The sequence below is a fragment of the Sturnus vulgaris genome, unplaced genomic scaffold (assembly GCF_052056855.1).
Source record: "Sturnus vulgaris isolate bStuVul1 unplaced genomic scaffold, bStuVul1.hap1 Scaffold_141, whole genome shotgun sequence".
Classification (NCBI taxonomy): domain Eukaryota; kingdom Metazoa; phylum Chordata; class Aves; order Passeriformes; family Sturnidae; genus Sturnus; species Sturnus vulgaris.
Window position 1 is genome coordinate 1,303,504 of NW_028276063.1, and position 9,922 is coordinate 1,313,425.

The following is a 9,922-nucleotide window of genomic DNA, read 5'->3' on the forward strand; positions in this document are numbered from 1 at the left end:
CTGGTCATCAGGGGAGAGATGCGACGTACCGATGGGCCCGTGACCGAGGGGTGGACCTTACCATTGACAGCATCTCACAGGTCATCCACGACTGCGAGACCTGTGCCGCAATCAAACAGGCCAAGCGGGTGAAGCCTCTGTGGTATGGTGGACGATGGTCAAAGTACAGGTATGGGGAAGCCTGGCAAATTGACTACATCACCCTTCCCCAAACCCGCCAGGGCAAACGCTACGTACTGACCATGGTAGAAGCAACCACAGGATGGTTAGAGACCTACCCTGTGCCTCATGCCACTGCCCGGAACACCATCTTGGGCCTAGAAAAACAAGTCCTTTGGAGGCATGGTACCCCTGAGAGAATTGAATCAGACAACGGAACCCATTTCAAGAACGGCCTTATCAACACGTGGGCCAAAGAACATGGCATTGAATGGATATATCATATTCCTTACCATGCGCCAGCTGCCGGGAAAGTTGAACGGTGTAATGGACTCCTTAAGACTACTTTGAAAGCACTTGGTGGTGGAACCTTCAGAAATTGGGAAATGAACTTGGCCAAAGCCACCTGGATGGTTAACACCCGAGGGTCCATCAATCGAGCCGGTCCTGCCCACTCTGAACCCCTACACACAGTGGATGGGGACAAGGTCCCAGTGGTACACATGAAAGGTATTTTAGGAAAGACTGTTTGGATTAATCCCACCACAGGCAAAGGCAAACCAATCCGTGGGATTGTTTTTGCTCAAGGACCTGGTTGCACTTGGTGGGTAATGCAGAAAGATGGGGAAACCCGTTGTGTACCGCAAAGAGACCTAATTTTTAGTGAGAACTGTATGTAAGGTTTCATTTTGTATTATATATCTGTAAGAGGGTATTGGTTTGGGTGTGATGTAGATGGTAATAGAATAAGGGGTGGATTATGTCCTGGGGTACAATGCAAAAATGTGTATTCTATCACCATCTGTTAAAATGTGGGAGGGGTGGTGATCCTTATCTCTGTGGGAGATATCCTCTGCTGATGTGCCATCTGATAAGATCGGGGGATGATCATCGTTATCTATTCACAACCCATCCCTCCTCCAGAAGATATATTCTGTTAATGGGCCATTAAGTCCTATTGTGTGACTGATAAGATTACATCATCCCATTGGGAGATGCCCCAGCCAGGGGCAGGAGCCAAGCCTTTCCTACCTAGATAAAAAAACTGGGGTTTGGGACCTGAGGGCAGACCTTTCTACTGGATCCCAGAGGAAAGTCAGACCTTTTTCCACATCATTGCTGGATCTTCGGAGGAAAACTGCACCTTCTACAGGAGCACTGCTTCAACAGAACCACATCTGTCATCCAGGAGGACTGCAGCCACCATTTATACGGACTGCTACCAACACCCTGACTGACAGGGTGTCAGGTTGTATTTCTGACTGTGTTGGTGGTTGTTTCTTTTATATTATTGCATGTATTTTATTTTTTTCTCTTTTCTCCTATTAAATTGTATTACTGACTTGGAGTCTCGCACTGGTTTTACTTTCAAACCAACACAGATGGCCGGGCTGCTGAACCCCCTGCAGACCCCTCCCCAATAAAAACCCCGCTGGATTTTGGGGGCATTTTGTTATTTTGGGGGTTTTTTTGTGGTTTTGGGGGGGTTTTTTTGTGGTTTTTTGGTGAATTTTGGGGGCATGTGGGCTGATTTTGGGGGGAAATTGGGGAGATTTTGGGGGGGCTGGGAGGGATTTGGGGGGGTTGGGGCGGTCCCGGGCGGGTTTTAGGGGGGTTCTGGGGGAGTTTTGGATGATTTGGGGGGGTCCAGGCTCCCCCATTTTGGGGAGGGGTCCCGGCGGTTCCCCCCGGATCCGCCAGGGGGCGCTGTCCGGCTCCCGCGTGGGCGTGGCCTGTGCTCGGTTCTCGTCTCTGATTGGCTCCCGACTGGAGGGGGCGGGGCCTTCAAACCCGGAAGCGGCGCAAGGGCACGCGGGGAGCGCGGGAACGGAGCCGGGCGGGGACCCCCGAGACCCCAAAAAATCCCCCCAAAACCCCCCTGGGACCCCCCTAAACCACCCCGAGACCCCCCCTGAGCCCCCCAAACTCCCCCTGAGCCCTCCCCGAGACTCCCCCCCCAAAATATCCCCACAAACCTCCGCGAGACCCCCCCCAAAAATCCCCCCCGTGACCCCCGAAAATCCCCCCAAAAAGCCTCCTGAACTTTTTCGAGCCCCCCAATTCCCCCCCAATTCCCGACCCCAATTCCTGACCCCCCAATTCCTCCCCAATTTCTGACCCCCCCCAATTCCTGACCCTCCAAATCCTGACCTCCCCAATTCCCGACCCCCCCAATTTCAGCCCCCCGATTCCTGACCCCCCCCCCAATTTCTGGCCCCCCCAATTCCCGATCCCCCCAATTCCCGACCCCCCAATTCCCGATCCCCCCAATTCCTGACCCCCGAACTTCAGCCCCCCCCAATTTCTGACCCCCCCAATTCCCGACCCCCCCAATTCCCGACCCCCCCAATTCCCCCCAATTCCCGACCCCCCAATTTCAGCCCCCCAATTCCGCCCAATCTCAGCCCCCCCAATTTCAGCCCCCCCAATTTCAGCCCCCCCAATTCCCGACCCCCCCCAATCCCTCTCATTCCCAAATTTCCCCTCCCCCTCTCCCGATGCTGTTCCGGGCTCTCTCCCGGGGGTCGCTCGGGGGGGGCCCTGGGAGGGGGCTCGGCCAGGACCCCCCCCAAAAACGGGCCAGGACCCCCCCAGAGCCGGGACCCCCCCCAAAAACGGGCCAGGACCCCCCCCAGAGCCGGGACCACCCCCCAAAAACGGTCCAGGACCCCCCCCAGAGCCGGGACCACCCCCAAAAACGGGCCAGGACCCCCCCGGGACCAGATCAGTGATTTGGGGGGGGTCCCGGTTTTTTTGGGGGGGGTCTCGGTATTTGGGGGGGTCTCGTTATATTTTTGGGGGAGTCCCGGTATTTTTTGGGGGGGTCCCAGCTCTATTTGGGGGTCCCAGATTTGGGGGGGTCCCGGTATTTTTGGGGGATCCGTTAGTTTTTTGGTGGTCCAGTATTTTTTTGTGGGGGTCCCGGTATTTTTCGGGGGGTCCCAGCTGTTTTTGGGGGGTCCCTGTGTTTGAGGGGATCCCGGCATTTATTTGGGGGGTCCCAGCTCTTTTTGGAGGGGTTTCGGCTGTTTTTGGGGGGGGTCCCGATACTTGGGGGGGGGGGTGCAATATTTAGGGAGGTCCCGGCTGTTTTTGGGGGTGTCCCGGTATTTTTGGGGTGTCCCGGTAATTTTGGGGGTGTCTCGTAATTTTTAGGGGCTCCCGGTAATTTTGGGGGGTATCCCGTTATAATTTTGGGGGGTCCCTTTATTTTTTGGGGGGTCCCGGTATTTTTGGGGGGTCCCGGTATTTTTGGGGGGTTCCCGGTATTTTTGGGGGGGCGGGTCCCGGTATTTTTGGGGGGGGTCCCGGTATTTTTGGGGGGGGGGGGTGTCTCGGTATTTTTGGGGGGTCCCTGGTATTTTTGGGGGGGGTCCCGGTATTTTTGGGGGGGGTCCCGGTATTTTTGGGGTCCCCTCACTCTGTGCCCCCCCAGGGGGGCGGGAGGGGCCGGGCCACGGCCATGGGAGAGACTGGGGAAACTGGGAGAGACTGGGAGTGAGAAATGGGGGAACTGGGAGAGACTGGGAATGGGAAATGGGGAAACTGGGAGAGACTGGGAGTGACTGGGAGAGACTGGGAGAGACTGGGGAAACTGGGAGAGACTGGGAGAGACTGGGAGAGACTGGGGAAACTGGGAGAGACTGGGAGAGACTGGGAATGGGAAATGGGGAAACTGGGAGCGACTGGGGAAACTGGGAATGGGAAATGGGGGAACTGGAAGGAACTGGGAGTGACTGGGAATGGGAAATAGGGGAACTGGGAGGGACTGGGAGCAACTGGGAATGGGAAATGGGGGAACTGGGAGGGACTGGGTGTGACTGGGAATGGGAAATGGGGGAACTGGGAGGGACTGGGTGTGACTGGGAATGAGAAATGGGGGAACTGGGAGGGACTGGGTGTCTCGGTTTGAAAGACAGGTGTTTGCCAAGGAAAGGTGAGAGCTCCTTTCCTGAGATGCAGAGAGCAGCCCCCTCCCTGTTAATTGTTTTAGTTCAAACCAGAGGCCTTCAGGCAGGAGGTGTGGGGATAGCAATAACAGTTCTTTACTGGTACCCAACAAGGCAGAAAACAACAACAGAACAGCTCAGCTCAGCTCAGCTCAGCTCAGCTCCAGCCCCTTCCTGGCCTGGGCCGTGCTCCTCTCACTCCACGAGCCCCCCCAGACCCCTCTGCCACCTTTTCCTTTCCTGGTCTCCCCACACCCCCCGTGAGAGAACATTACCTGTCCTTTCAAGGTGTAGCCACAATCACTTAGCACAACAATGGGAGAAAATTCCACTGAAAGAAAAGGGAATAATCCAACCCCCAACATTATCCACCCCTGAATTTCTCCCATACTAATATGCTATATCAAATTAAACTGTTCCATTATATATCCATACATGCAGTTAGAGACATAGGCACAGCACTATAGGTATTTCACCCTAAAACAAGGTCTCCTTGGGGTAGGCATCTGGTCTCTCCATCCTTTTCCATCACCCACCAGGTGCAACCTGGTCCTTGAGCGAATACAACTCCATGGATGGGATTGTCTTTGCTGGAGGCAGGATTCACCCAAACAGTTTTTCCTAGCATACCTCTCATGTGTACCACTGGAACCTTATCTCCATCTGATATTCCCAAGGGCTCAGATTGGGCAGGGCCTGCTCGGTTGGTGGAACCTCGGGTGTTCACTAACCAGGTGGCCTTTGGTAGATTAATCTCCCAGTTCTTGAAAGTTCCCCCACCCAGTGCCTTCAAGGTGGTTTTAAGCAGGCCATTGCACCGTTCAACTTTCCCTGCAGCTGGTGCGTGGTAGGGGATATGGTACACCCACTCAATGCCGTGTTCTCTAGCCCAGGTGTTTATAAGGCTGTTCTTGAAATGAGTCCCATTGTCTGACTCAATTCTCTCAGGGGTACCATGCCTCCAAAGAACTTGTTTTTCCAGGCCCAGGATGGTGTTCTGAGCAGTGGCATGAGGCACAGGGTAGGTCTCCAACCATCCAGTGGTGGCTTCCACCATGGTCAGTACATAGCGCTTGCCCTGGCGGGTTTGAGGCAGTGTGATGTAGTCAATCTGCCAGGCCTCTCCATACTTGTACTTGGACCATTGCCCCCCATACCAGAGGGGCTTCACCCGCTTGGCCTGCTTGATGGCAGCGCACGTCTCACAGTCATGGATAACTTGAGAAATACTGTCCATGGTTAGATCCACCCCTCGGTCTCGTGCCCACTTATAGGTGGCATCTCTACCCTGGTGGCCTGAGGCATCATGGGCCCATCGTGCTAGGAACAACTCTCCCTTGTGTTCCCAATCAAGGTCTATCTTTGACACCCCTATCTTTGCAGCCTGATCTACCTGCTGATTGTTTTGCTGCTCTTCATTAGCCCTACTTCTGGGAACATGGGCATCTACATGGTCAACCTTCACAGGTAGCCTCTCTAACTGGGTAGCGATATCTTTCCACTCTTCAGCAGCCCAAATTGGTTTTCCTCTACGCTGCCAGTTAGCCTCTTTCCATCTCTCCAGCCATCCCCACAGAGCACTGGCTACCATCCATTAATCAGTGTAAAGTTTTGGCCACTTCTCTCTTTCTGCAATGTCTAAGGCCAGTTGAACCGCTTTGAGTTCAGCAAGTTGACTGGATCCACCCTCTCCTTCAGTGGCCTCTGCTACCCGTCGTGTGGGGCTCCATACGGCTGCTTTCCACCTCCGATTCATCCCCACAATGCGACAGGAACCGTCAGTGAATAGAGCATAGCGTGTTTCCTCTGCTGGCAGTTGGTTATATGGTGGGGCTTCTTCGGCCCGTGTAACTGGTTCTTGTTCCTCACCTGTGACACCAAAACTTTCACCTTTGGGCCAAATCCCAGGGCGATTCAGTTTTCCAATCTGGGCGTGCTGAGTGATGAGGGCAATCCACTTGCTCCATGTGGTGTCAGTGGCGTGATGTGTGGAAGGCACCTCTCCCTTGAACATCCAGCCCAGCACTGGTAGTCGGGGTGCCAGGAGGAGTTGTGTTTCTGTGCCAATCACCTCTGAGGCAGCTTGAACTCCTTCATAGGCGGCCAAGATCTCCTTCTCTGTGGGAGTGTAGTTGGCTTCAGATCCTTTGTAGCTTCTGCTCCAGAATCCCAGTGGTCGACCCCGAGTCTCACCAGGCACCTTCTGCCACAGGCTCCAGGACAGACCATGGTTCCCGGCTGCAGAGTAGAGCACGTTCTTCACATCTGGTCCCGTCCTGACTGGGCCAAGGGCTACTGCATGAGCAATCTCCTGCTTGATCTGGGCAAAGGCTTGCTGCTGCTCAGGGCCCCAGTGGAAATCGTTCCTCTTGCGGGTAACCAGGTAGAGAGGGCTCACAATCTGACTGTACTCAGGAATGTGCATTCTCCAAAAGCCTATGGCACCTAGGAAAGCTTGTGTTTCCTTCTTGTTGGTAGGTGGAGAGATAGAGGTGATCTTATTAATTCCCCCTGTTGGGATCTGACGACGTCCATCTTGCCACTTGACTCCTAGAAACTGAATTTCCTGAGCTGGTCCCTTAACTTTACTTCGCTTAATGGCAAAACCAGCTTTCAGCAGAATCTGGATAATCTTCTCTCCTTTCTCGAAGACTTCCCCTGCTGTGCTGCCCCATACAATGATGTCATCGATACACTGTAGATGTTCGGGGGCCTCACCCTTCTCCAGTGCAGCCTGGATCAGTCCATGACAGATGGTGGGACTGTGCTTCCACCCCTGGGGCAGACGATTCCAGGTGTACTGCACGCCCCTCCAGGTGAAAGCGAACTGAGGCCTGCATTCTGCTGCCAGAGGAATGGAGAAAAATGCATTGGCGATATCGATAGTGGCGTACCACTTTGCTGCCTTGGACTCCAGCTCGTACTGCAGTTCCAGCATGTCTGGCACTGCAGCACTCAGTGGTGGAGTCACCTCATTCAATGCACGATAGTCTACAGTCAATCTCCATTCTCCTTCTGATTTAAGCACAGGCCAGATGGGGCTGTTGAAGGGTGAGTGGGTTTTGCTGACCACCCCTTGGCTCTCCAGTTTATGGATCATTTCATGGATGGGAATCACCGAGTCTCTGTCAGTACAGTATTGCCGATGGTGTACTGTTGTTCTGGCAATTGGTACCTGTTGCTCTTCAACTCTCAGTAGTCCCACAGCAGAGGGGTCATCTGCAAGACCAGGCAAGGTGCTCAGTTTTCTAATGTTGTCTGTCTCTACAGCAGCTGTCCCAAAAGCCCAGCGATATCCTTTTGGGTCTTTGAAATATCCATTTCTAAGACAGTTTATGCCAAGGATGCATGGGGCCTCTGGGCCAGTCACGATGGGGTGTTTCTGCCACCTGTTCCCAGTTAAACTCACTTCGGCCTCCACTACAGTCAGCTGCTGGGATCCTCCTGTTACCCCAGAAATAGAGTTGGATTCTCATCCTACATACCTTGAAGGCATCAGAGTACACTGGGCGCCGGTGTCAACCAAAGCCTTATGTTTTTGTGGGTCGGATGTGCCAGGCCATCGGATCCACACAGTCCAATAGATCTGATTATCCCTCTCCTCTACCTGGCTAGAGGCAGGGCTCCTCTATTCCTGATCTTGGTACATGTTGCTCTCTTCCTGTATATAGATTCTTGAGGTTCCTTCAAGAGGATCAGTCATATCATCATTCTGATACTGTCTGGAGTTCTGTACATGAGAGACTGGAGCAGCATTGACTCTAGATGAGCTTCTTGGGGTAGGTGTCCCTCTTTTCAGCTCACGTACCTGTGCTGCTAAGGAGGAGGTGGGTTTTCCATCCCACTTCCTCATGTCTTCTCCATGTTTCTGAAGGAAAAACCAGAGGTTACCTCGTGGAGTGTGTCCTCTCTCCCTGCCTGAGGAACGTCAGCTCCTAATGGCAGAAACTCTTGTTGGTTCTGGAGAGATCTGGTAGTTGTTTTCCTTAAGTTCTTTTTTTAGTTTCTGATGGCCCTCTTCAATCAAGCTTTGGAGTTTCTCCACCAGCCTTGTTTCCACGGATGAGACATGGGTACAAAATGGGGCAGTGACATTGTCCTCATAAATTCTTAGTTTATTGGCCAAGACACCTGCCATGTCCTCACCTTCCCTCCACTGCAGCGTTGCCAGGTAACGGGAATACATCTCTGGTCCAAGCTGTGCGAATCTCAACCACATTTGTGACGTGCACCGGACACAGTCTGGGCTCTTAGGAAATCTCTCATCTTCTGAGAAAATGATCTCCAGTACGGCCAATTCCCTCAGGCATCGGATACCTTGTTCTATTGTGCTCCATTTTCCTTGGTGCACCTGGAGATCTTCTTTACAAAGGTACCTGTCCTTCACACTTGTCAGCAGTCGCCGCCAGAGGCTGAGAGTTTCTTGGGTTCTCCCAATCCCCTGGTCAATGACCACATCCCGGGACAGAGATCCCAGTTGCCTGGCCTCACATCCATCCAGAATGGTGTCATTGGCTGCAGCGTCCCAGATGCGGAGCAGCCAGGTCAAGATGGACTCATTTGTCTGGCGGGTGAATTCCCTCCACAGGTCACACAGCTCACCCAGGGATAGAGAGCGAGTGATGATTTCTGGCTCTGTCTCTTCTGCTGGGTGCAAAGGTCCTGCCACGTCCTCGTCAGTCACTATGCGAACTGATTTGCTCTTTGATTTCTTCTTCTGAATGGGGGCACCTGCTACTGGTCTAGGCTGTTCTGGCTCAGTGATGGTTTGTGTGGAGATGCTGATGGTGCGTCTGGCTTTTTTCTCCTCTGTGGCAGTCTGCATAGACACGGACACTGTTGCTTTGTGTTTGGTTCTTCTCCTCTTTGTGACATTCTGTGCAGACGTGGACAAAGTTGATTTGTTTGTTTTTTCTTCTTCCTCAAGAATACGCGGCAGTACACCATGTAGAGTTTTGTTTCTAAGCATGTTGGAGGCTGTGCAGAGGAGACAAAGCAGAACTAACAACAATATTATGCTGTCCTTAGCATCCAGCGGGAACTCAACATTTCCAAAAACTACTTTATCAGGCCAGAAAGATTGGAAAAAAATCATCCTTTACCCCTCCCCCCAAGGGCTGGGTGTGATTGCTAAAACCCCGGATGTAGCAACCTAGACTAGGACAAGCAAACAAAGTCGAGTATATATTCCGAATTATGTTCATTGCCTCAGAGGTTATCATGCAGTAGACATAATAGGCTAATAAAGCAATTTTTATACCATATCCTGGTCTACACAGCAGCATTACAGCTGGCAGATAGTTCCCCATGTGTGGAAAAATATAGAGAGCAAGATATAAAACCCATGTAAGCATGTTGAGAATCATGGAGAAAACAAAATTGTAATACTGACTTTTCTCAGTACCCTTCTTGCTCCACATTGGGCGCCAATAAATGTGTTGGTTTGAAAGTAAAACCAGTGCGAGACTCCAAGTCAGTAATACAATTTAATAGGAGAAAAGAGAAAAAATAAAATACACGCAATAATATGAAAGAAACAACCACCGACACAGTCAGAAATACAACCTGACACCCTGTCAGTCAGGGTGTTGGCAGCAGTCCCTATAAATGGTGGCTGCAGTCCTCCTGGATGACGGATGTGGTTCAGTTGAAGCAGTGCTCCTGTAGAAGGTGCAGTTTTCCTTCGAAGATTCAGCGATGATGTGAAATGGTCTGACTTTCCTCTGGGATCCAGAAGAAAGGTCTGCCCTCGGGTCCCAAACCCCAGATTTTTATCTAGGTAGGAAAGGCTTGGCTCCTGCCCCTGGCTGGGG